This window comes from Sinohyriopsis cumingii, chromosome 6, assembly GCF_028554795.1.
Source record: "Sinohyriopsis cumingii isolate HCF-2022 chromosome 6, ASM2855479v2, whole genome shotgun sequence".
Lineage (NCBI taxonomy): Eukaryota > Metazoa > Mollusca > Bivalvia > Unionida > Unionidae > Sinohyriopsis > Sinohyriopsis cumingii.
The window spans coordinates 114,813,486-114,841,312 of NC_142966.1; the positions used below are offsets into that span (position 1 = coordinate 114,813,486).

The 27,827-nt window shown below is 35.3% G+C and overlaps 1 long non-coding RNA gene across 3 annotated transcripts; it reads left to right on the forward strand.

The window, feature by feature from the left end:
- The first annotated feature begins 541 nt into the window (after positions 1 to 541).
- LOC149797774 (uncharacterized) lies at positions 542 to 27,557 on the forward strand. Of its 3 annotated transcripts, none has more exons than XR_016421880.1 (3): positions 542 to 850; positions 2,241 to 2,415; positions 25,999 to 27,557. It is a non-coding gene; the product is annotated as an uncharacterized LOC149797774 (long non-coding RNA). The 3 variants fall into 3 exon arrangements; XR_016421878.1 differs by lacking the exon at positions 25,999 to 27,557 and adding an exon at positions 7,927 to 9,742; XR_016421879.1 differs by lacking the exon at positions 25,999 to 27,557 and adding an exon at positions 3,225 to 5,421.
- Positions 27,558 to 27,827: the final 270 nt, after the last annotated feature.

Below are 27,827 nucleotides of genomic sequence, written 5' to 3' on the forward strand. Positions count from 1 at the left end.
CAGCGTATATTTGCCTCCTTACACGTAAAAAAGGAAAATAATTTATTTTTTTTAAATGAATCAGCAAATACTGCACACTTTTGATAATGATATTAAATAATCCTCCCGACAACAACAATTTGTTTACTTGTAGAATTATTATTCCTGAAAAATGACTGTACGGTTAGAATAATCCTGAAAAAGTAATGTACACTTGATATAATCCTGCTCGAAGATAGTGCCTACCTTTTTTATTATAAATAATTTGTCCCTAATAGACCCCTAGTATACAACAAAACAGAACCCTGTCTGGAAAGGACAAAGAAACGATTGGACAAATGCGCCCCTCACAGACAAATTTTCTCAAAACGAAGGAGACTCACGTAACAAATAAATAAACTGGTTGCTCTAATGACAGTGTGTGTGTGTGTGTGTGTGTGTGGGTGGGTGTGTGATTTGGATATTTATGGTAGCTTTAACAATTTTTCAGTCATATCGCTACGATATCTGCAGTGTGACAGTTTATAGTGACGTCTAGCACGGGGGCATCTAATCTGATAAATCAACCCCACACATCTGTGTTGATACTGATGGACGATGTTGTTTGTCTGATGTCACCTGTTCATTAAAATATGCAATTTTGCTGCATGCAAATCATTCCGGAATAAACCCTCGTACACTTTAGACACATACCGGGAATTGGTAACAGCCATATCAAGGCGAATTTCAAAATGGCCACAGGACAGATGGTTGTGCTATTCCAGGTGGATTTACAAGTCACCAAACATATGATTTGCTCAGGAAATATAATCTACATGTCACTAAAAGAACCTTTCAGCCGATGGTAACTGCACAGCCACATGAAATACCGGTAAGTGTATAAAATATACATCGATGTGTGCAGCCAAATGTGGATGTAGGTAATTGCAGCTTTTAATGAATACGTGATATCAGCCCCTCACCCGCAAATCAATACTATCATGGGTGAAGGGCTGATTTATCGGCCTATGGGGCATCATGCCGCAGGCATTAAGCATAATGTCCCACCCAGTCACATTATCATGACACTAGGACGACCAGTCCTAACACTAGCCTCTTGATGCTGAGCGCCAAGCGAGGCAGCTGCTTGTACCATTTTCACAAGTCTTTAGTGTGACTCGGAGGAGGTTCGAACCCGCGACCTCCCGCATCTGGGGCCGACGATCTAACCATTAGGACATCGGAGCGGTCCTAATGACAGTTTATTAAATATGTTTACCTATTAGCATTTACCATAATGTAACCTAGTACTATATCAACTAGAATTAATTAAAATATACTGTTTTTCTGTTGTACTTATTGGAAATCACATGATTCAAAATGCATAATAAAAGACCAAAATCAGAACATAATCTTTAACAGCCTATCAACACAAAATGTGTTGTAAGCATATTTTCATATAAAACTGCTATTAAGGAAATAGTATGTAGAGAACAACATAACATGATTTTTCAGATTTTAAGAGTACGTCAATAACCCTATTCCTGTTTACAAGTATGAAATTAAGGGTGTGATGCATTCAATTTTATAAAAGATTCAGTGACCACAAGATCAAAGTTACCACAAGAACTTGCCAAAGTAACAACACGTTTCATTTTAAAACACTTAAATTAAAAATCTTAGAATCCAGTTTTTGGGTAACATGCAGGAACTAGAAACAAATGTCCATTTCCAGGGGCGGTCTAATAATAGCTGTCAGCAACTGGTGTCCTAGGCAAATGATGGAATTGGCCCCCTCCCCCGATAATTTCCCCTCAAATTTGTCGCCACATTTAACCTGGCGAACAGGCAGCCACCTAGTTCGCCTATATAAAGGGTCTTGATTGGAGTTACAACGTGTCACGAGAGATAACAAAGGTGGTTCGGCCTTTGGGCCATCAAAAATGTCCTCATGCAGCCCTCAGGGTGGTTTGAATTTGAGACCTCTGGCCTATATGGACCATGTTTACCTCTCCCTTTCCTGCCTTCCATAACAAGGCGTTATACATGCTACCAAAAACAAATTAAATATCTTACAACTTGCTTCAAGAGAATTTCATTGCATTGTTTATTTGTTCGTTGTTATTGGTTATTATTTATGACAACCAGGAGTTGTGAGAAAATGTCCACCTCTTCCTTCCTTCACAGTACAGCGTACACGACATTTAGCAAGCTCTGCATTTAACCTATCACCAAACGTTGCAACTTATTTTGTGATTTTATACTTTCGTTTTCTCAAACAGAAAATGCAGAGCAAAATCAATAAAGCCATACGAAGTCTGACAAAGGACGAAGCAATCCACAAAACTGCCGACAATAAAATCTGGAATGACACAAACTCAAGCAAGATTCCATAAGTGTTGTCTTGGAGCAGGAAGGGGTAACTGCCAAAAGACGCGTTTAAAATTACATACTGAGGTAAACATCCAATTTTTTCATATAGTTGGGGTATTACCTTCCTAAAAAGTATTTGATGTCACCAGTAATCAATCAACGAAATGTTGCTATGAAAGTTATACATTTTCATTGAACTTAAATGTGGGTAGGGGGGGCTCCACCCGATTAAATTTCACAACAATACTCTTTACATAACTCACAATAAGAAAGGAAAAAAGGAATAAATATATCGCACTTTAAAACATTCCTCTGATACATTTTATAACGGTAATGATGTGTTTTTTTATGTCTACGTTATTCAGTCATTATATAATCAATGTTCTTTCTGCTGATGACATCCATATAGAATAACCCGTATTATGACCAGACTGGTTTTATAACTCACAGTAAACAAAACCTGTATTTTAACAGCATTTATTAAATTCACAGTAAGAAAGCGGGAAAAGGGATAAATAAATTACTCTTTACAAAAATTATCTACCGTATTGATTCTATAACCGTAATGGAGTTCTTTGTGCTGGTCATTCACTCTTGAGATAAGCAATGTTTTGTTGACTAGTAGCGTCAATATCATATTCCGTATTATGACCCGACTGGTTTTATAACTCGATAAAACCTGACCAAGATATTGACAGCTGTCACTAGTCTGTATGATTTACCTATTTATCGTGCAAAGGAGATATCAGGAAATGATCTATTTCTTTATAATAAAAAATAAAAAACCCAATAAAAACACCTCACCATGTGCCGTGCGTTTGGGGCGTTTAAACAACAAATTTTTATCTGTTGTTAATGTTGGTGATGATAAATCTTGTGATGTGTCATTACAGGGAAAGAGAAAGGAATATCTACTTCTTGAACTCATAAAATGATATGGCTGTGTGAGAATATATCTGATATAAAATCTACAAGAACGTTGAACTCATGATTGGCTGTGTGAGAAAATGTCAAGCCTGGTCCTAGGGCAAGGCAAACGAGGCAACCACCACGGGACCCGCGCTTTCAGGAAATCAACTCCGCAATGCATTTGTTTTGCTTGGGGCCCCGCTCATCGCTTGCTGCATTGGGGCCCCGCATGCTGCCTTGGGCCCACGCACATCCTAGGACGGGGTCTGGTCCCGGTAGATGGGGGCATGGGGTGGGGGAGCGATGGTCTTTTCGAGAAATTCCCGGGTTGCAAAATGTAAAGCTTTTTTTTATACAATCCGCCCGAGATACATCCAATTCATGATAATCTTTTCTTTTACCACTCTTATTGGATGAGGATATAGCCAACTGCATCGACACAGCGATAGAATTGCGACAATAGATGCACATAATAGAACGCTTTTGTAACACCAGTAGAATTGTAGTTAAATTGGACAAGAGAAAAAATTGTTTCGCAATGGTGGTCCTTAAAGGAATTATGAAAAGAGGTTTTTAGATGGTGTCGAATTGATACCGTTTCAGTGTACAAATACATGGGTATCTTGTTTACACCCAAATTATCTTGGACGCACCCTAAAGAAACACAGCCCCAAAAATGTATAAAGTTTCAGTTAAGTCCACCCCAGTTTACTCGAGAAATAATTTTATATGAAGAAAAACCAGAAGCACCCCAAAGTCTTAGATCAACAACTGCCAGAACTTTCTAATTCCAAAACCAAAGAAAGGATTATTTAAAACAGTTTTCAATACTCTGAAGCCATTATATGGAACAATATATCAAAAGAAATCAAAGAATCTTCTAGAATGTCAGTTTTCACCATGGGCATATAACTGGTTGAAATTTAAATTTTAATTAATACCACATGGCCTATCCGCCTCCTTCAGCTACACACACACACGCACACATACACACACACACACGCACACACACACACACACGCACACACACACACACACACACACACACACACACACACACACACTATAGTAAAACCTATATTATGTTACGGTTCTTAAATCTGGGGACACGCGTATTCAGAATATATTGAAATAGTCCGATAAATCAACCACCAACCCCCCCCAAATCTGTGTTGATACTGATGGTCGATATGTGGACGATATTTCTGATGTCATCGGTTCATTAAAATGTGCAATTTTGCTGCATGCAAATCATTCCGGAACAATCCTGCATACACTTTAGACACATACCGGGAATTGGTAACAGCCATATGTAGAGCGAAACTCAAAATGGCTACAAGACAATGGTTGTGCAATTCCACACGGTTTTACAAGTCACCAAACATATGATTTTCTCCGGAAATATAATGTACCTGTCACCAAACGAACCCTTCAGCCGATTGTAACTCCATAGCCAGAATAAATACCGGCAAGTATATAAAATGTACACGGATGTGTGCAGAAAAAATTGGCAGCTTTAAGTGAATAGGTGATATAAATCCCTAACCGGAAAATCAATATCATCTCGGGTGAAGGGCGGATTTATTGGCATGGTATTGAAAGTGTTCAGAGCCGTTTCCGGAAACAGTATCTGTGTATTTCATGTATCATGGATGATTATGTTGCCCTTGGAGAATGTGACAGACTACCGTTGTGTTTTACATATTACTCTATGTGTGTGAAATATTGGTATAAATTGTTACGTATAAATGGAATGGATGGATACCCCGCAGAATGCTATAACATGCTTAAATCATTAGATGATAACGGACGTGTTACATGGGCATCATATATGAAACATTTATGTTTAGCTATGGTTTTAGCTTTGTATGGATATCGTAAGATAGTGGAACTGTTAGTGTATTTGTAAGAGCATTCTTACAAAGGGTGAAGGATTGTACTAATAAAAACTTGCATATTAAATCAAGCAGTCGTCAAAATGTTGATATAATCAAAAGTATAGAACATTATTGAATGGTGAGAAGTATCTTTCTGTAAGTTTACCTATATATGTCCGTAGCTCTTTCGAGATTAAGATGTTCCATTGATAAACTTTTTATTGAGATTGGTACACGTGATGGTGTTACTAGTTCATAATGTATGCGTACTTTTTGTTATCGCAATAAATTGGCGTTTGTAGATGATGAATATTATTTTGTTTTCATTTGTAAACATTATCAAGATGAAAGAAAAGAGTATTGAAAATAAACATTAATCTACAGAAAAATCATATGACTTTAAGTCAACTAAACAAAAATACTTTTGTTATATACACATTTGCGTTATTTATATAACATATGTAAATGTACGCTTCAGGTGATATATCTTGTTTATGAATACACTTTTTTATTATGGGCCGGTGGGCTAGATCACCAATTTAGAATCTTGACTCTTGAATCGTGTTCTCTCACAGAACTAGCCGAGGACGTTCCGATCTGCTTGTTTTGATCAATACCAACATCTCGCCAATCGTAGCGTCACCTTCCATTTCGGCGCTTTCCATAAATATCTGTTGTTTGAAACTACTGGTTTAAATATTTGGAAAAGTCAGATTGATGAGACAAGAAACAAGCTGAAATAAAGAACTGCTTTCTTTTGTGTACTGGTGCATTATGTCTTTGTAAATAAGTCTAAAAACTAATCACCAATCGAATCTGCTTTATAAAGATGCAAGTCTTTCCCTGCAAGCAAATAATTTAGCGCAGCAAAGATATTACCCACGTAGTAACTATTTAATTCGACTAATTTTCCTGTCTGAGCGTCTGTGGTGTATTCTAGTAATTTTGTTTGTCATAACTGGCTAACAACTACAGCTACTGCCATAAATCCTGAAGTTATCGCAAACATCTGAGGTAGGCCTTCTCAGTACATCAAATCTTCTGAGGTGGAATATCTGTTAAAAAGATAAAATGCGATGTATCTTGTTCATTTTTCCTCTCATTTCTACCTGCAGCTTATCCAGAAGTTACTAAGAAAACGCACCTCTGCTGACATTGCAAATAGCAGCAGAGGAGGCGAACAGACCTTTTGCTGAAACGTAACTTTGAAAACTAAAACCTCATACGAGATTTTTAAAAAATCTTGAACTAATTAGAGAAATTCTCCCACTTTTCTCTAATTAAGTCACTTAATTTTTTTTTATGAAACTTTAATGTTTTTTGTTTACCCGTCTGACGTCTTATTGAGGTCGCGCCTCCTCTGCTGCTATAATTAGATCATTATTATATATCAATAATGGCACCTGGTGCTGAATCTTATACAGCTAGATTAGCCAGAGAAAGATTAGAAGCAATCAAAAAGTTTTTGCCTGTTCGTGATTCTCTTAGACAAAACTTCAAGAACGTCAAGAATCACAAGTTGAATACGCGGAAGGTACAGAAAAATTATTCAAACCTGTTACAAAAGTTAATGAAAAAATTGTAGAAGCTATTGAAGGTCTTCGTCCAACGTTAGAGCAGACTGCTAAAGATACTAAGAAAGCAAAAAAGCTTTTACAAACACTTCTGATTGACATAGCTGCTGCTTAGCCACCCTCCGCAGATGACGAAATACTTGTAGGTATTAGTGAAATAAAAACTTTTTTTGCACCTGAACCTAAAGTAAGGAAAGAAAATGTTGAATTAACTAAACAATTTAGAGACGGTGTTATTAAAGAAGTTAAAGAGAAAGATTTTCCACGTGCTGCATTTGATAGTTATTTTCGAAAGTTTGAAATTTTAAACCCTAAGCACGTTGACATAAATAAAGATAGTTATTTTAAATGGTTATATCGTTTGTATTATGACAAGCCCAATATCAGAAAGAATGATAAAACATATGATGAATATATTAAAGAAATAAATAGATTTTGGGAGTTTCGACTTCAACAACAAGAATCCTCCTATCAACTTCATCCACCGCAGCAACAAATAGAACGACGACAAAAACAACCACAATCTTCTCGAATTACTCGGTCACAAAAACAACAACTACCAGAACTAATTAATGTTAGGAATAAATTTACGTCTAAAGGTATTAACCTCATCACAAATTTGCCACGTGAAAATGTAGATATTGCTGCACGTGGAAATCGTCAACTAGAAAAATATGTGAAAACTAAATATCTTCTTCATTGGAATAATGATGATGATTGGATTATAGATGTATATTTCATATACAGTAATAGACCTGCAGAAGATGATGACCCGCATTTTCGTGATGTTAAGCGTGACGTAGAACTAAAAAAGAGACAAGAAGAAGAAGAATTTCGTGACTTATGTAACCCAGGCGCTACTGGAAGTGGCTGTTCTACTTAAGAAATCTGACCTGACAGTGTTCTTTCTGATGTAGATAGATTAGAAGTTCTGATCGGAGGAAAACATGCAGGAAATAATTCGCCGCAAATTATTAATGAAATATCTGATATTTGTCGAAGATTATTTACTGGCGGTATTATGGATCGCAACATTTATCGTTCCCTTATTGATGAAATTGCTGATGATTATCAAAGCGACTAAACAATTAATTATTCAGTCTATAAAAAATGATTATACACATTGCTCAACGTGGACCTGTAATGGTCAGGGTAGTAAATTCACGACTGCCAACTTACAAAGCAATTTACGGATATGGACTTGGTGATACTGTTACGGTTTTTTTCTTCTTCAGAAGGATGGCTCCAAAAGCAATACCAACTGTAAAACAATTAGGGATGAAGGCTATTGAGGCTGTTCGTGATAAAGGCATCGGCACTATTGGTAACCTTGCTGGTAAAGCGTTCTCGACAATCAAGGTTAGACTAGCTCGATTAGTACGATGAAAACCGCAGCTAGTAAAATTACCCAGTACTGAAGTTATGCCTGCATGGGTCAGGAAAATAATAAATCAAGCCTCAAATCAGAGTTGGCTGTTGAAGCAGAAAAAATATAGTTTCAGGTTTAATAGCAAGAAGTGGTCTTCGTGTTAGACGTTAATAAATATAATAAAGATGTTCAAACGTGTATCCGATCCGGTGTTTGATATAGACGCACCAATTCTCAAAGATGAATCGATACGTGCTTATCAGTTTTATTCCTACGACGCACGACAACCAAATCAACGTGGAAGAATCGAATTACAAGTTCAGGATACAAGTAGATATTTCTTACCCGCCGAAGCACTCACTGAAATAGTAGAAGGTGAAATCATAAAAACAGATGATACTGAATACGCAGGCGATGTTAGAATTGGTTTTGTCAACAACGGTATTATGGCGTTGTTTGACAGTGCCACATATATGATTGATGGAAGAAATATTTAATAAATTCAAAAAGATGTTGATGTTACTACAACGATGATAGGTTTAGCAAGATATTCAGATCATTATACAAGATCAGCTGTCCCGACAATGATGTTCGCCAAATACACTTCTGATCACCCAGACAGCAGACCGTATAAGACGACCAAGAAATTTTGCCGATAACACTGACGCTGATATGTAATCGGTTGTTCATAATGCTAATCCAGATTTCAACTTAGGATTTTCATCACTACGATCAATACTAAAAGGTGATCGTAGAAGATTTTCATGCGCAATTCTATTATTTCATATATTTGGATTTTGCAGAAATGTTAGAAAAGTTATCTTTGGGGCTAGACATACAATTGCATTAGTAAGAAAGGCCACTGACGATGATGCAATTTGGCGACCTGCTGGTGATGCTGGTAAAGTAATACTGCCAAAACTTTCATTGTGGATGCCGGTAATGACTCCATCAATTGCTGAAGAACAAAAATTACTTTCTTTTATGGATTCAGGTGGTAAATCATTACTATCATGGTTGACAGTGATCACAGCGTTCAGAGTTCTGTTAATGGTTTATTTACATCGCACATCGCTTCACAGCAGGGTGTTTCCGCACCACGACATATATTTGTTGCTTTTCAAGAATTTACGCGAATAAATTCACAAACATGTAGTCATGTGATATTTGACAAACTTGGAGTTAATGAAGTTTCTTTGCGTATAAATGAACATCAAGAAGCAGCTGAAGATATATTATTAAATTTTGATCAAATTCACGTAGCGCGTTCATATCATCGTTTGATGTCATTCATGGGGTGTGATCAAAATATAGATACTGGTCTACAAATATCACAGCTAGATTTTACAACATTGTATCCAATCTATTGCTCTTCATTGGAACATCTTGATTTATCTAGACAATCTGTCGTTGATATTCACTTTCGAGCTCAAGTAACACAACCTCCTGTTGCCGCGGCTGGTCCACCAGTCGTTCATGGTAACTACAGAGCAATTGCAGTTATTCTTTCAGATAAATCAATGTTACTCGAAGGTGCTGGTGGAAGAATGCGAGTTATTGACGCTCCAGTAGAAAACATGTAATTAAATCACTTATCATAAATCTTGATGATAATTCAGGGCCTAGTAATCATTGGGTGGCATACGCAACAGATCCACGAGAATTAAATATATAAATATTTAGAGGTGTTTTTATGCGTGACCAATTGCCAAAACAACGAAACAATTTTGAAACAGGAATCATAAATCTTGATGATAATTCAGGGCCTCGTAATCATTGGGTGGCATACGCAACAGATCCACGAGAATTAAATATATAAATATTTAGAGGTGTTTTTATGCGTGACCAATTGCCAAAACAACGAAACAATTTTGAAACAGGAATCATAAATCTTGATGATAATTCAGGGCCTCGTAATCATTGGGTGGCATACGCAACAGATCCACGAGAATTAAATATATAAATATTTAGAGGTGTTTTTATGCGTGACCAATTGCCAAAACAACGAAACAATTTTGAAACAGGAATCATAAATCTTGATGATAATTCAGGGCCTCGTAATCTTTGGGTGGCATACGCAACAGATCCACGAGAATTAAATATATAAATATTTAGAGGTGTTTTTATGCGTGACAAGTTGCCAAAACAACCAAACAATTTTGAAACAGGAATCATAAATCTTGATGATAATTCAGGGCCTCGTAATCATTGGGTGGCATACGCAACAGATCCACGAGGAATCGTTTATTTCGATTCGTATGGGCTTCCTCCTCCAGTTGATTTTTTTAAAAGACATAAAAACAATAAACCTCCTCACCAAGTGAGGGTCTGGTATTCAACATTACCAGCCCAAGTACTGACTGATCCACCGATATGTGGTCGTGAAGTAATTAATGTACTTAACGCTATATCAAAGTCTTCCAATGCACCTCATAAAGTCGTGCATGAGTATACAAGTAATCACATCGTTTTAAACAGATCTTTAAAGCATAATGGTTGATATTTACGGAAGATCTTCTATCAAGGGCAAGAAAAAAAAGATGATATTGATTTGTCAAATTACGCGCCTAAAGATGAACTTGCTGATATCATGAACCTTACTGGAGTTGACCGAGATGAAGTTGTTATTTTTCAGGATAAATACGGTGCTTTAAAAACGAGCAACATCAAATGGAATGACATAGTTCGTAGAGTTCTTGGTGCTATTATGGATACCATTCCAGTATTTACCGATGGCGGTCGAATCAGAGACTCAAATATGTCATTCGCAACTATTAGAAATGAAATTGCAAGAAGCGTTGCTAATCGTTTGCGGAGTTACTCTTGCTACTCTTGCTACTATGGATACCATTCCAGTATACAATGACGGGCGAACTCATCATGAACGGAAATAAGTTAGTTGTTTTAAGAGATCCAACATGTGACAAAGATGCCACAATAAAAAAAAAATTGTGGACATTAACTACAATACCGTAGATGGTAAATTATCCACGTTGCGGGCCGAGTATGACGTTCATATAGGTGCGTTTACAAATCTCCGTAGAAACTTTAGAAAACTTAATGAAATCGCAGATGATTTCTTTGGCACCCCTTTGACCGCTGACGTGAAACTCTCTGATGTCAAGACGAGCATTGAAACGATTTATAAAAAAAAAAAAACCACCAGAAGACGTCGTAAGTGGAATTCCTAATATCGTTAACAAAATTTATCTGATTAAAATCTCCCGGGAGTAACTCCGGAACAGGTTACCAGCATAGTATACACACTATCATCTGGACTCTCAACATGGTCACAGCAAATTAAAACTCTCAAACATACTGCAGAAGTTACTGTTCAGTGCTGCAAAATTTGAGATATTTACAACGTATTCCTGGCGGCATTCAACCGATACGTTTTCTGCAGTTGTGTCTGTCATATTAAATAAAGGAAACGTAGAAATATTCTTTCTGGAAGCAGCTGATAAGAAATTAACCGCACCATCTTACTGGTGGTGTCTGGAATTTGTGGCTGTAACATCTCAATTGGTTACTAAGTAAAATATAATGAGTACCTCAATCGACGTTCAAAAATTTAGGTAAAATTAAGCACGTGAATGGCAAACAAAATTAAAAGATACCGTCGAACAATACACTTTAAAAATAAAGAAATATCGCAGACGTGTAGTTATTGCTGATATAATTGTTTATTCAGTGTCTGCTGTTGTTGCTGGAACCGGTGTGTTATTATCAACAATAATAATGATGGCACCAGTAGTTGTAACAATCTGTATTTTAGCTACAACAACAATTGCCGGTATTCTCAATATCATTGCCAAAAAAATATGTACTTGCATAAATGCAAACGTGCATGATTATAGAATAAAATTACACACAGCGACATCAGCATATTCAAAATTTTCCTCGTTATTATCAACGAGCCTTTGTGATGGAAAAATATCAGATTTTGAGTTCACAGAGATGATTAAGATCTATATGACGTAATAAATAACGCTGATTTAGAAAATCAAAATTTAAATGATGGCATCCCAGGAATTGTTACAAGACATCGTGACAAATACGACTCGAGTAAAATCAACGATGATATCAGTAAATTAAAATAATCCAGAATTCGGTGTTAACTTTCAAACTGCAATTCCAGTAAAAGAAATCGCACTGGCACAATTACAAGTATATCACAGCTGGCCAAATATCAGATCTAAATCTTTCGGTGGATTACAGGGGAATAATTTACTTGTATTTGCAAACAAAAATAAAGATTATGGAACTCCGGATTGGCAAGTTGTTTCTATTCCTACAGGGAGTTATCAAATCGAACAAATCAATGATGAATTTCAACGGAGAATCAAATCAGTAACTGGAAGAGAATCGAAAATAACTATTTCAGTTCACGAACCAACGTTATCTTTTACGATTAAAATAAATTCTGCAGATTACGTTGTAGATATTTATCAATCATCGATTAAATCTGTTTTAGGATGTCCCAATGTTTCACCAGGATATCAAAAACTACCGGAACCAGCACGAACTGATTTTACATCAGACCAAAAGTCATACTGGAGTCTTACTATAGCATATGAGACCGGTATTCCATTTTGGAGATATATAAAAACAAACCCTGAAATGAGATATTCAACCATTAATACCTACGATAAAGGATTATGGTTTCATAAGTTACCGGATTATTATTACCCATACCCTGTTTCCGAAGATGAAGTTAAACTCTTATTTAGTTATATTATTCGTGAGCACGAACAACAACGAAAACAATTACGCCAGTATTTTAACGAGTATGTTCTCGACTTTGTTTCTGGCAAGGTGTATACAAGCGAGGAGATCATTAAATATGTATAAATATGAAATCAAATACAATTTGACTTTGATCTTGTTCGAAACAATGTTATAGAAATGGTAATTAGGACAAGCAACAAAAACAAACAATATTTCTTGAACAAACACTCAATAACAGAAGCAGATCTAGCGACCATTAGTTTCACTGAACATATTAACGGGGCTGAATTCAAAAAAATTAACCAATAATATTATCGATGAGGTTTTTTTCCTAAAATCGTTGAGTCATGGAAAAAAATGTCGCCACGAGCATCTCTTCTCAAACACAATGCTAATCCTTACGGTGAAGATTGTCATATTTAACCGGGAATTGTTAATTTAACTTTAACAATCGCAGTCAATCTTGTTTGTGACGTACTTGATGGAGCTTTCAAAATAGATCTTGAAAAATCAAATCTAGCTCAACAAGGCTATATTTTATATACATTTACACAGCAAGTACCTCCTGGATATTTAATCGTACAAGAGCCAATCAATCCAGGTTATTTGCGCTGTGATAATCCTTTATTAACAAGAATACATTTTAAACTTACTGATCAATAAGGAAATTTCATTGATTTACGTGGAGAATTTCTTAATATAAATTTATACGTCAAATCTTAACAATTTTCAACATCAGCGTGAAATCAGATTTATTTATTCTGATGACAAAATTATTTTTTTGGTATAAAATTGTAAAGGAAAATCTGTCAGATTTCTTCAGTTTTGAGGGCAATAACCCCAGCGCTCTTTTCTCTAATTGATTTTATGATTTTTGGTTGAAATATAATACAAAATGATTAAAAAAATCACAAAAAAACCAGAATCAATTAGAGAAACGCTGGGGTTTGACCCTCACGATTTTGGAAGTTTGGCGATTTTTCTTGATAAAAAAATGACTAAAATAGGTATATACAAAACCGATGAATTTTGACTAATTTTCAGAATATTTCATAAAAAATAAAAACCATAAATAAAAAATAAAAAAAATTTTTGTAAGATATTTTACAATTAATAAAGAGGTAATTATATCATGTACCAACATGTGAGGGTTTTCATACACGACAGAGAGGCACTTGAAAACGCCATCAAAACAACAATGACACAGTCTACAGTAAACACAGAACAATTTAGTGTTGTCGTAGTTATTGATGAATACGGTAACGAAGACTTTTTATTGACGCAAGAACAACTAGATCAATTTCTATGATCACGTGTGATAGAGATAGAGAGCAGGTTCTGAAGTATGCATGTTCCTGCATTAAACTCGATCAGCTTAAAAAATTATTGTCTAATCCTGAATTTAAAAAAATAAAAAATATATTTTGTTAGCATATTTTCACATGAGATAATATATCATATTCGATATTCAGATAATAGTGCGTGTCCACCCTGCAATTTACGATTTTGTACTGATTCAAAATCAGAAATGATCTTTTTAGAATCAAGTTGAATATTTATACCATCTTTTTTAATTTTTTATTGTAGAAATAATAGGATTTATATTTTCAAAATTTATTATGAATATATATATATATATATATATATATATATATATATATATATATATATATATATATATATTTGTTCAGCCACCCATGTGAATTCCTAAGATGACAAATGACACCCTAGGAGGTTTTGAGGGCGTTTTGTCTAGTTTGCCAAATTAACGTTTGTTTAGTTAAATTTATCAGATGAGAATAGTCAAAGTCAGGTTTGTCAGATGAGAATAGTTAAAGTGACTTTTGACTAAGAGAATAGCCAAATTGAGATTTATCTAGTAAGCTATCTAAGGACGGCACAAATACATATAGAAGCGTATTTATAGCATTGTATACATACTTAATTCTAGGGACGGCACAAACATGTACTCGAGCCATTCTCTACGCTCAATAGATTCTGCAGACACACACCCATAATCAACCCCGGATAGAGTGTAAAAGGAGCACCCACCACGTGGGGACATGGTGGGGAGGTGTGTTTTTTCTGATGAGGTTCGTGGCGGAGGCTATGCTCCCGATTTATATATAAAAATCGCGAAATATGCGCAACCATCGACAGTTCTCAGTCATGGGACTCAATCGCCAGACCTCGAGTATCAGAATTATATGCTTTTGCTTTACACTATGTTCCAATCTTTCAAATATACGTTTCGGAAATTATTATAAAGTTACCTATGCTAGGTTGCTACATACAGTACAGTGTGGATTTATTTCTGTTTAGAAACTCACTGTGTATATAATATTCTGCCTTGACATAGTTGGATTTGAAATATATATTTCTGTCTTGACAAAATCAGGTTTATTTCTGCGCAACATATATTTGTTGTCCTGTATTGTACCGCGTGTTCCTTCTGTCATGATTTGTTAGAAACCATAAATATCCTTTAATAATTTGAACTATTATACTATTATGTTACTTCACTGATATTAATTATGATACAGATAGTTAATTAATTATTTACCAGGGCAAAATTAATAACGATCTACGCATAATCATATGACACAGAATTATTTCCCTTCCTTCTTGTCATTCACCTTAAGAAAGGGAGGTAACCGCTAAGATTTCTCTTTGTCAATTTGATGGGAGTTATCTCCCTTGGGAGTACTTGGGAATAAAGCGGTTACGAGCGTATTTCCCATACCCTTCCATGTACAAAATCTCACGATTATTTTTTAACGTTTCATCGACATAAATCAGTTTGAAATGATAAATTGACAATTGTATTATTACTGAACAATAAAAAAAATTAAATGAATACTTTTTATAAATACAGGCGGCATAACTACTTAATACCTCTACCGGAAATAGCTTAGCTTGACAGTTATCTCTAATAACAATGGAAAGTGATTTTTTGTTTATATTTTTTAGAGAGAGCAGATTTATATGTTCTACTTGAAATATTTGGAAGCTGCATTAATTAATTGAAATATTATTTTTTCGTTCATTTTTATATTTACAGACTTAATCGTCCTCTTTCCAACTGTTTTACAGCTACCAGTATTACCGGATTTACAATTTTAGCTTTGTGCGACAGCTCGTAAATTTGACAAAGAATTGTTTTGGAGATTTGAGTCAATATGATCAATCACAAGACCTTTCTCGATTAATCCGTTGAAACATTCGAAAATAAATTTATGATGAAGATATCCTCTTTTCCCCAGCAGAAAATATGAGATAGCCAGTATTAATGACATAACCTACTGTTATTTTTAGTCGACAGTGCCTGATTAACCATCACGAGATGCTTTGTAATCCTTAATGATTGGATTTCTTAAACATTCCTAGTTTTCTATAATAATATCATTTGTTTAACTAGTAATTTGTCTAAAACATTACTTTGAAAATCTTATCAGATAATCGTCTACACTTTTAATAACCTTGGCACTGTCATTATCTTTTAAAATCATATTATCTTTTAAATTCTCTGTATTGTTTACCACCACATTGTACATACAACTGTGTTTTCCCTCTAACTCCAACACCACATTTCAAACACGATTTTGGTCCTAAACTTCCATTAAGAATGCTTTGCAAATGATGTCAGCAGAATTCGTTTACGCAGGCTTTGTTACAAGGAGTCAAGGAACCTATCATCAGCCACTTGCATTTATCCCTTGCTTGAGACATATATATATATATATATATATATATATATATATATATATATATATATATATATATATATATATATATATATATATATATATATATATATATATATATAAATGTTTGTCTTGATTATAATATGAACGAATTTGGGAGATTATCCAATATTAAACCTTCTAAGGATAAATTTAATCGTGATATAATATCTCCTGACTTACCAATAAAAACTCTGGTTGATCCGAAGAATAAAAGTTTGATTAATAAAATTCACAACGCCAAGAAGGAATTTAGCAAATATGGTGCATCTCACGTATGGCCAACATTTAAAATCACCAATGGTGTCAATGCTACGATGAACGACAGACGAGCGGCAGCTATCATTCATTATCTCCACAATCGAAAATATATTTTTTTAAAGTAAAATTTGTTGTATTAGCAGAAACAGACAATTGGATTATCCTGTCCTTCATAACGAAAAAATGTCATACTGAGTAAAAATTCCAAACTAGGAATGTTGACTGGTATTTACAAACCATATTATGAAAGAGCGTATCTTGTAACAGCAGTTATTTATGGAATTTATCCGATAAATGAAAAACCAAGTGTTGATAATCTGAAACCGATCAAATTTTCAAGACTGAATTGTGTAACCGAACAAGCAACACAACATTTTACCGTTTCGACTCGTGGAAACGGTATAACGGACAAAAGACGTAAAATAATAAACGATTGGGGAGAAATAGTTAAAGACACCGGGGCGTCTGTCAGAGACGTCGCTGAGCTATAAACAAAACTAAAATTCCCAATAACACTAAAAGCGATAACCGGAGAGATTTTGTACGAATCAAAATATAAATCAAAAGGACCTTCGATCGAAATTATTGATCACAATGCGCATGCACGGACTAGTGCAGTAACAATATTTCCACGAAATAGAAATGTTAAATTTTATCAAGGAGATATTTTTTATTTTATTAACGAAAGAAGTAAAAACAATCCTGTATCAGTATGGTTATTTCAAAGTTCTGAAAACGACGATGAATTGATTAGATCAGATGGAAGTATTTATATTGAAGAAAGAAATAAGTTTGATCAGTTTGTACGACCTAATGGCGTTATGTATCAAACAGATTTTCTTCACCCAAAAATGAAAAATCTTGCACGGCGATATACTTATGATACTAACGAGTTGCTGAGCAACTGTTTTACAGTTCTGTCGATTGCAGCTCACTTTTCAAGAGAGAAAAATTCGTGGAAACCAACTCGGCTTGATGTATTAACGATATAATATCTAGTTGTGTAATACGGACACGGTGGATTGTGGAATACTAAATATGATTATAAAGATATTATCTCGGTTGATATGGTTGCATGTTATCTGGGAAGTTTTCTTGGTATGGAGAATGTTCTATATATTTTAAAAGATTTGGTCATCCGACACACGAAATGACCATAGTATCGATAAATGGACCATTACCGGATTTTGACTTGACTGGATTCGATTGTATCGAGTCATTCGAGTTTGCTAAAGGTCTTCTTCCAATTTGTTATGCTTGGTTTGGCAAGCATTTTTCAGAAAAATGTAGGCACCAACAGTATTATTACGATATGTGATCGATGTAAAAAAATACTGATATTTCTGACGATAAGTGAAGCAATTATATCATATCGTCCGCAGAAAGAAGTTTGGTTACCACAACTAAAGAAATATTCTGATGATGAATCTTGATACAACCGATTATGAAAATAAAATTACCAATTATCTCGGCAGAAAAATAATCGGTGAATTCACCCATGGAGGATCATATGATCATAAACGACATTGTACAAGACTAATTATAGACGATACTGAGTTAGATTTTATAATCGCTGATATAACGAAGAAAAATACGTTTGTAAGTCGAGAAATAGCTTTCTTGCCAAATAGAACCAAATTAGGTACACTTGTGAGTTATACGGACGGTGAGTCACCGCAAATTACTTATTTAAGATCGTCAGTGCTCGCATACGTTTCGATAAATCTGTTATCGATGATAAACATAATTTCTGCGTTTGCTGTCAGAGTCGCTACGGATTCGTTTTATATCCATAAAAAGTATTCAGGACTGTTGGAAAAATTAAATATCAACACTTATGCATCATGGGGCGCATGGAGAATAAAACAGGAAAATATACTCAATTATTCTGAATCCGCTGACGTTGAAATCAGAGATATTTATTGCAAAAAATATCAGACATTAAAGTTATCATCAGCACCGTCAGTGTATGATCCCGTAGCTAGACATAAAACAGTTTATCTTAATGGACTAGGTGGGTCTGGTAAAACAACTCGCGTGATTGAACTATTTCGGAATTTTTATATGATCGTTTTAACCCCTACACACAGACTTGCAAGAGAAATGAGAGAAAGAAATATTAAATCATGTACTTATCATAACTTTTTTCGATCGAAAGAAGAAGCATGGACTCCTGATCGAATGGGCGATAAATACGTTCGTTAGAAACAATTAAAACATTCCAAGACTGGTTCTTAACACAAAATATGGCTGTAATAATGTGCGGCTATCATGGTCAACCACCACCTTTTGTTGGATTGTCTCCACATAAATGGTTGAAGAATTTTGTGGATCATTATGACAAAATAAATGATGATCATAGAGCACTTGATCCAGAATTAAGAGAGTTTAAAAGGTTAATCAGACTACAACCGAATAAAGATCAGTGTGAAATAATGCGTGAAGTAATTTCAGAAACTTCTATGAATGATTTTCTGCAAGTGTGGAGACGAAATGATCTGATAATTGCAAACATAAAGATAGTTCGTGATACACTTGAACAACAATTATTTATGTTACATAAAGAAAAGTTTCCAGAATTACCAGTGCCTCTGTGTTATCGACCGGTTGATACGCGACGGCAGAATACACTGGTCAACAGTGAAATCATTACTGACTTGAAAAGGCCCTAATCTGTAGTATTTTGGTGTGCCGAACACGAATATAACCGTGAAAAATTTGTATTGGCTCTCGTTTTGAAGATATTCATATACCTCATTTTCTATGTTTCACTGTGTAAATTTCTCCAGTAGGACTGCAGCAACATCCGGAATAATGATGTAACATTGCATAATACCATCATGCTCACATCATCCACAGTTGATTGCATCATTTTCTGATGCAATGCAATACTAATGCCATGCGGCTGCTGAAGTAAGTTGACGTCAGCAGTGTACTATACATGTGTAGGCCTATTATACTAATGCCAGGCGGCTGCTGAAGCTGACGTAAGCAGTGTACTATATAAAGCCCAATCAGATAGGTTCAGCATTTAAAATATTTTAGACGTTGTGCGAGACAGTTCAAGCTACTGTTACATAAAACTTATTATTTTATCCATTTACGTACAATAAAGAACAGCAATGCCTCGAAAGTGTGTTAATACCGCGGACAATTTTTGCTATATTTGTGGGGAAGTGACATTTGCCAACCAGAAGAAAAGTATCAATTCTCAAGTGAAGAAGGCATATCATCTTTACTTCGGATGCAAGGTTGGTGACCAAGACAAGCCTTGGGCTCCGCATATATGCTGTGCTACATGTACAACACAGCTTTCACAGTGGTTGAATTGCAAAAGGTCATCAATGCCGTTTGCAGTCCCAATGGTGTGGAGAGAGCCAAGCAACCACCTAAATGACTGTTACTTCTGCTTGGTTCCTCCTCTTTCCGGCGGAATAACGAAGCGAAAGAAGTCGAGAATAGTCTACCCAAACATTCCGTCTGCATTGAGACCAGTTCCACATGGTGAGGGACTTCCTATTCCAGAACCTCCAGCAGAATATTCTCTTGATTCATCTGACGAAGACAAAGGTGAGTCGACCTGTTCTTCTCCTGGTCCATCAGCATGCAGTGATCCAGATTTTCACTGTGGTGCATCATCAACCCCACACAGAATAACACAGGAAGAACTAAATGACCTGATTCGTGATTTGGACTTATCAAAGAACAAGGCAGAATTGCTAGGATCAAGACTCCAACAATGGAATCTTCTAGAAGAAGATGTCACAATTACTGCATATCGAAAGCGCCACCAGCAATTGGAGCCTTTCTTCAGAAAGGAAAGTAATCTGATATTCTGTTCCGATATTGAGGGCCTCATGAATGCTTTAAAAATCACTCATGACCCACAAGAATGGAGACTATTTGTGGACTCTTCGAAACTGAGTCTCAAGGCTGTGCTTTTGCACAATGGAAACATTCTTCCATCTATTCCAGTAGCGTATGCTGTCCACATGAAAGAGACATACGATAACTTAAGGCAGCTACTGAATTCCATTGAGTATAACAAGTACAGCTGGCACCTCTGTGGTGATTTGAAGGTAGTTGCCCTTTTAATGGGACTGCAGCAAGGATATACAAAATACATGTGTTTCTTATGCGAGTGGGATAGCCGAGCAAGGGAAATGCACTACATGAGGAAGGAATGGACTCACAGGCAGAATGTAGCCATTGGAGAGAAGAATATCCAACACCCAGCTCTGGTTGAGGCTCAGAAAATCTTGCTACCACCCCTTCACATCAAACTAGGTTTGATGAAGAACTTCGTGAAAGCCATTGACCGGACTTTGCCAGCATTCCGATACCTGCATGAAAAATTCCCTCGACTCAGCGAAGCAAAGATTAAAGAGGGAGTTTTTGTGGGTCCTCAGATTCGAGAGCTTTTCAAAGATGACCGGTTCAACAACTTGCTGGAAGGTGACGCGAAACAAGCATGGAATGCTTTTCGCCTAGTTTCTACAAACTTCCTCGGAAATGTTAGGGCAGAAAACTATAAGGAACTAGTAGAAGACATGTTGATGAAGTATAAGAAACTTGGCTGCAATATGTCTCTAAAGATTCACTTCCTTCATTCCCATTTGGATTTCTTTCCTAGCAACTGTGGTATTGTTAGTGATGAACACGGCGAACGTTTTCATCAAGATATCGCAACAATGGAACAAAGATACCAGGGAAAATGGTCCACTACAATGCTGGCTGACTACTGCTGGACACTCCTCAGAGATGCTCCCGAACAGCTGTACAAGAGACAGGCGAAGAAATCTAAGATGTAGTCAATGACTTGATTTTTTATAGGTAGGCTATTACAGTTGACCTTTTACTATTGGAATGCATTTCGTTATGTCAACATTAATTTCTTGCAGATTACAAAAAAACTAGAGCCAATTTTGCAATTTGACTGTCATATTCGTGTTCAGCACATAAAAATTGATAAGAATTGACTAATTTTATTTCAGTAACATGACTTTTGTAAAAATTTGTTGTCCAGTGATATCGACGTTGATATATCAGGATCATCAGAAAAACAAAATCTTGTATTAAATGATATTGTTTTGGTTCATGTCAATGTTGTTGAAGATGCGCTAAAAATGGACAAATATTCTTGAACGCTAGGATCCGCGATGACGATTCATTCATCTCAGGGGTTAACTATTTCTGATACGCGAGTTTGGATCGTCGATGATCGTATCGAATGGTCAAATCTAGTTTATCTCGCGGTGTCTAGAGTTAGAAAAATATCTCATTTGCGGAGGGTTTTTATAGACGTTACAGAAACCACTGGCGATGTTATTGACAATGATATAATAAGAAAAAATTAGTTATAAACAGTGTGGCAAAAAAAACCACAACTTTGACCACGATGCTGAAACAACAAAATAATCATCGTGCGAGCTGTAATACAGTAGAGTTGTGGCGATACTTGAGTAATGATCCAAGACAGTTTACTTTAGACAGAATTAATAGTTAAGTTTGGTCATACACGCGCAAATGTGATGCTGACCTGTCTTGAATGTAATCGACGTAGAAGTGCTAGTTAAGTGAATGCGGTGGTAATTGTGTGTCTTTGTGAATTGCTTGTAATTGCTCGCGTACAAATCCACGCTGAGGAGCAGTTGAATCTAGTCTGTATATTGCAGGTCTACCAGTGGATCTTACCACGCTGGATATGTTATATGTCGTTACACTAGAAATATAATCAGTCGCTCTTGTTTTACCGCCTTCAAGTTCACCGGGTTCATATAAATATCTTACAGTAACGTTACCTAATACTGGTTGTTTTGAAAAATCATTTCGTTTTATTGGTATGTGCTTGTTTGTAATTGCATTGATGAGTTTCATGGAAGTTGCACGAGTAATTTCATTATTTAATGCAGATATCACACTTGGTAATCTTGTAGCCCATTCACGAGATCTTTTGTACTGAATTATTTCTTTCGCATGCTGATATCCAAATAACCGCTCAGCATGTGTTCGATTAAATCGTTCAACAATTATCTGATTGCAGTATGTCCTCGTCTAATTTCGACATTATGTTTTTTTCATCAGAGATGATACTGCACCAAGAAATTCCTTGCCAGGATCAACTTGTAATAGTTGTGGCCATCGTAAGGGTCCTCGTTGATAAATTCACTCAAAGCAGATACAACTTCAGCAGTTGTTTTAGCTGATAGTGGCTCTGCTTCTTTATAACTACTTGCAACATCAACGACAGTTAACGCGTATTTGTACGTTATTTGACGTCTCCCAATTTTAATAGTATCATGTGGTAAAAATAAAATATCCGCCTGATGAACTTAATTAGGTAGTGGTGACATCAAAACGTGCATGCTGAATTCGTTTAGGCGGTGGTAGGTAAATTTGCCATATTGCCTGTCCTGCTAACCAATTTGCGGCGGCAGAACGTTCGACACCTGCTGCTTCAGCGAGTTTACTAATTGCTGCTCTACCTCTCCAGTATCCCCTTGACTATACTAAATTGATTCCGTTATTTAATAATTGCTTAATTAATTAAAAGCCCCTAGTGATAATTTACCTTTCATCGCAGATCTTACCAACCAATTAGCTAATGATTGTGTGATATTTTTATTTTTTATAGAATTTAACGAATGAATCAACTTCACATCTGCAATATATCTATCTTGTAGGTTTTTGCTTTTATATGCTACACCATGAACGTGACATTCTTTATCAATATCATTTATAGGATATTCACCAGGGTTTGGTTGATCTTGGTTATAAAGTCGGATATCAAGTCGGGTACCAGGACGCCAATAATTATATCTTGGAAGATATTTTTCTCCAGGGTATTTAGCCTAAAGGAGTTCCTGTAAATTTTGACAATAATGTAGCAATATCACCACCGTCTTTACGTTGAATTCTGGGTAAAACGAAATAAAAATTATGTTACATATTACACATCTTCCACCATGTGCTATTCTTTTATTTTTTGTTGTAACAGTGGATAAATCAGTGGTTGGAGTTTTAACTCTACAACGTAAACAATATAGATTCATGTATATTTATATTATGGATGTAATTGATTTCTCAGCGACACAAAAGCAAGAGCCAGTAAAACATATTTCAGCATTACCGAATTCTGTTAGAATGATTATAATTGGTCCACCTGGAAGTGGAAAGACACAATTACTGCTTAATCTTATAATGAGATGGTTAAAGTGGGACAAGGTATATTTAGTTGCACCATCAATTGATGATCAGAGATGCTATGATGTACTTAAAGATTCTAATGAAAATGCATAATTGTTAAATGAAGATGGCGACGATATAATTAATTTTATAACTGATATTGATGAAGCGCCGTCCGTAGATGATTTAGATGGACTTATTAAAAATTTAGTTGTATATGATGATGTGATGCTGGATAAAGAATCAAATCCAGCTAGAATATTTTCCAGAGGCAGACAGAAAAATACAGATATAATTTATCTCACATAACGATATCCACATATACCTAAAGTGTCCAGAGATAACTGTAATATATTTGTTGTATTTAACGGAGTTGATACACATACTCTGAGAAATATTCATCAAACATGATGCAGCGGAGATATGGACATAATAAGATTTAAAAATTTCTTTTCAAAAGTACAATCTAGCCCACACGTTTTTATAACAATAAATTTACACGATCCCAGAACAAGATATTGTGTGGGTCTTGATAAAAATTTTGGTTAAAATTATAGCAGCAGAGGAGGCGCGACCTCAGTAAGACGTCAGGCGGGTAAACAAAAAAAACATTAAAGTTTGATAAAAATAAAGTGACATAAGTAGAGAAAAATGGGAGAATTTCTCTAATTAGTTCAAGATTTTTTTTTCGTATGAGGTTTTAGTCTTCAAAGTTACGTTTCAGCAAAAGGTCTGTTCACCTCCTCTGCTGCTCAAAGAGATAACGGCCGACGATTTTATTTATTTGTGCTTTTTAGTTCTTGTTGTATTGCAGGGATGGAGCTGATCTTTCTAAATGCTATATGAAATATAATAATTTAATCAATTAGTTAAACAAAATGAATTTGTACAAGGCACTTACAGGATACACTTCTATTAGAAAATAATTCCCAAGAATGTTTACGAACATTTTGGTGTACTTTTCAATCAGAAATTTGGGGATTCCAGAACAATCTATTACGTCACAGGTCAAATGGGGTTTGTATACAAAGACGTTTGGTAAACAATTATTCGTTCCTGTTTCATATCCGGTTTTGGGAATCTATGATCACAGCCTGTAGTTGTTTCGCAGATATAATTTGAGAAGGATTATTTATCTTAATTATTCATTGCAATTTCAAAGTGCTCATTGCACTAAAACGCTACTATAGGATAACTGAGGATACATTCATTGACAACGCCCATTGTATTAATGTGATGTATCAAGAGATTCGAGACTATTGGAATTTATTCAGAGCATTCTATGCCTTTGGACTTGTCATACATGTTGTAAGTTCATTTTGTTTGCTGATTTTACTACACTTGTTGGTATCATTTCTTTTTTTAATATGTTTAGAACACAAAGTCGTAAGAATATTGCGCTACAATAGTGATACTTACTAGTACATGTATATGCAAATGGCCAGTGATAGTGGTCGTAGGTGATAATGACGATAACTCTAATAATGAATTTTCAGGCCTATCCATCATCCATGATCTAACAGGGGAGGGGGGAGGGCACTCATGGTACCCCTACCCCCCAGCAACAACAACAAAAACCAAAGAAGCGAGTAGAGAAGAGGGATCACTAGTGGAACGAATTGGAGTGGAATGAGTCGCACACACCATTTTCAGACACATAGATAAACATATCTTTACACACTAACACACATAATTACAAGAAAAGGCTGTATTAAACTGACAGTTACACTCTTACTGACGAGTACCCATTAACAGACCAACACACATAGTTACAGAATAACACGCATTCGTAAAGATTAACAAATAATTTATTTCTACGAACAACTACGGCACAGCGCAGAACAGGACAATACCAGATCACATCTTGCCTGAGATGAAGAGTAACGCGATTTGTGTGTGTGTGTGTGTGTGTGTGTGTGTGTGTGTGTGTGTGTGTAGGGGGGAATGAAGTCGCTCCTTATGCAAATGGCAACCACATTTACCTGATTTATTCCTTGATGCTGTCTACATTTATTTCACAGCAGGAATTTCAGATGTCACAGGAAGTACAACGATAACGACGAAGAAGAGTTGCAGAGAATATAACAGAGTGATGAAGAAGGGTCGTTTGTATAAGAACATCATGATGAGAAGAGAAACGAGTAATGAAACTCCTTGATGCCAATGACCAACGGAGACAAATTCAAGATTGACTTCTTACACTTTTAGTGTATTGCAGCAAATCCTCACCGTACTCAAAGACATAAGACGTTTGTGTGAATTGTATTTGGCAAAGTCAAAGACGACGAGGTCTGCATTGCAAAGATCGAAACTAACAACAGTAATAACAATATCAACGACTACCTTTGGACTCAAACAAGGGAAAGGAGCAAAAGATTTACGGTTATTTGTGGAAAATCCATGAATTCTAATACCATATTTTAAAATTTTTAAAGGCCCTTTTAGGAATGTTAATTATTTGAAAAAATATCGTATACGTGTCGGACAGTTTTGAATACCAAAATTGATATTTTAGATTTATAAATCTATTTTGTTTTTATCAGACATGCCACATACCACTCTATTTACGATTTTGTCAGGGTAGTCGTCTCTTTGTTTTGCTAAAGACATGATTTTTTCTTTCGTCATGTTACCTCCATCTCCAGATCAAAATAACATTTGGCTATTGTTATGCATATTTAATTGAATTATTTGTCAGTTAGTTTTATTGTTATATATTTCAATACATGTTATTGTAATGTAACATTGTTTGCTGGACTTGACCTTGTCCAAAACTGAGTTCATTTCTGCTTGACCTGATCGACTTTAAAAAATTTAGTTATGTAAACAACTAAAGATAGCTTCTTTATACTCTATGTATATGAGATTATTAACCAAATTATTATTCAGGTAAACATGAAGTGGTAAATATATTAATCAGGGTCAGGGTTTTTGGAGATGCCCATGTGGATTTAATAAGTTATTGTGTGTAAGTAAACAAGGCTCATTAAGATCATTCTAGAAGATTAATTTCCATTAGTAATGCTTGTTTTTAGAAATGCTAATGTGACCTGAGGTCAAGCAGAGAACTATATTATCTTGTGACTGTAAGAATTCTACCAATTGAGCTTGAACATCTAGCACTATAAGTTGTCTTATGTTGTTTCGAGTTTGAGTTTAATTTTATTTTCTTCAAATTATTGAATTTAAGTGATTATTTTCTCTGGAAATTCAAAAGTGCTCTGACAGATTTATTGGATAATGACATTCATTGGAATTTATACTGAATTCAAACCTGGAATAATATTTCTGAGATTCAACAAGAAACTGTTGAGACATCAGCATTCAGTTGACCATAGCAGACACGTCATAGCCTTCAATTTTGGATCTCATCGGGACTTGAACTCAGTTTTATTCAAGACTTTTTATTACTAGGACTTGTGTTTTTAATTTTCGGATCATTTTGGATTTAATTCGCAATACCGTAAGCTCTTTTTTTCAATTTTCATTTTTTATTCAAGGGAAATAAATTATTTGTAAAATTTTACAAAGCTTGTTGTCTTAACTCTTTTCTGTTATATATTTTAAGAGCAAAGACTCGCAACACTATGAAATATCCATGTGAATCATTTATCTCGATAATACATCTAGTTTTCACATGGTGTTTTATTTCTCTAATCTCAGGCATTATATGCTTTTCTTCTTCTTTCATTTCCTGTCATTATTTTCAATCTTTTTTTAAAAAAATAATTATTTGTGGATATTTCTCGTAAAAAAAATATTTTTTTTCGATTTGGTACTGTTCCAGTATTTCTCTAAATATGGATTTACGTTTTTATCTGTGGTCTAGAAATACACGTCAGTAATTTCT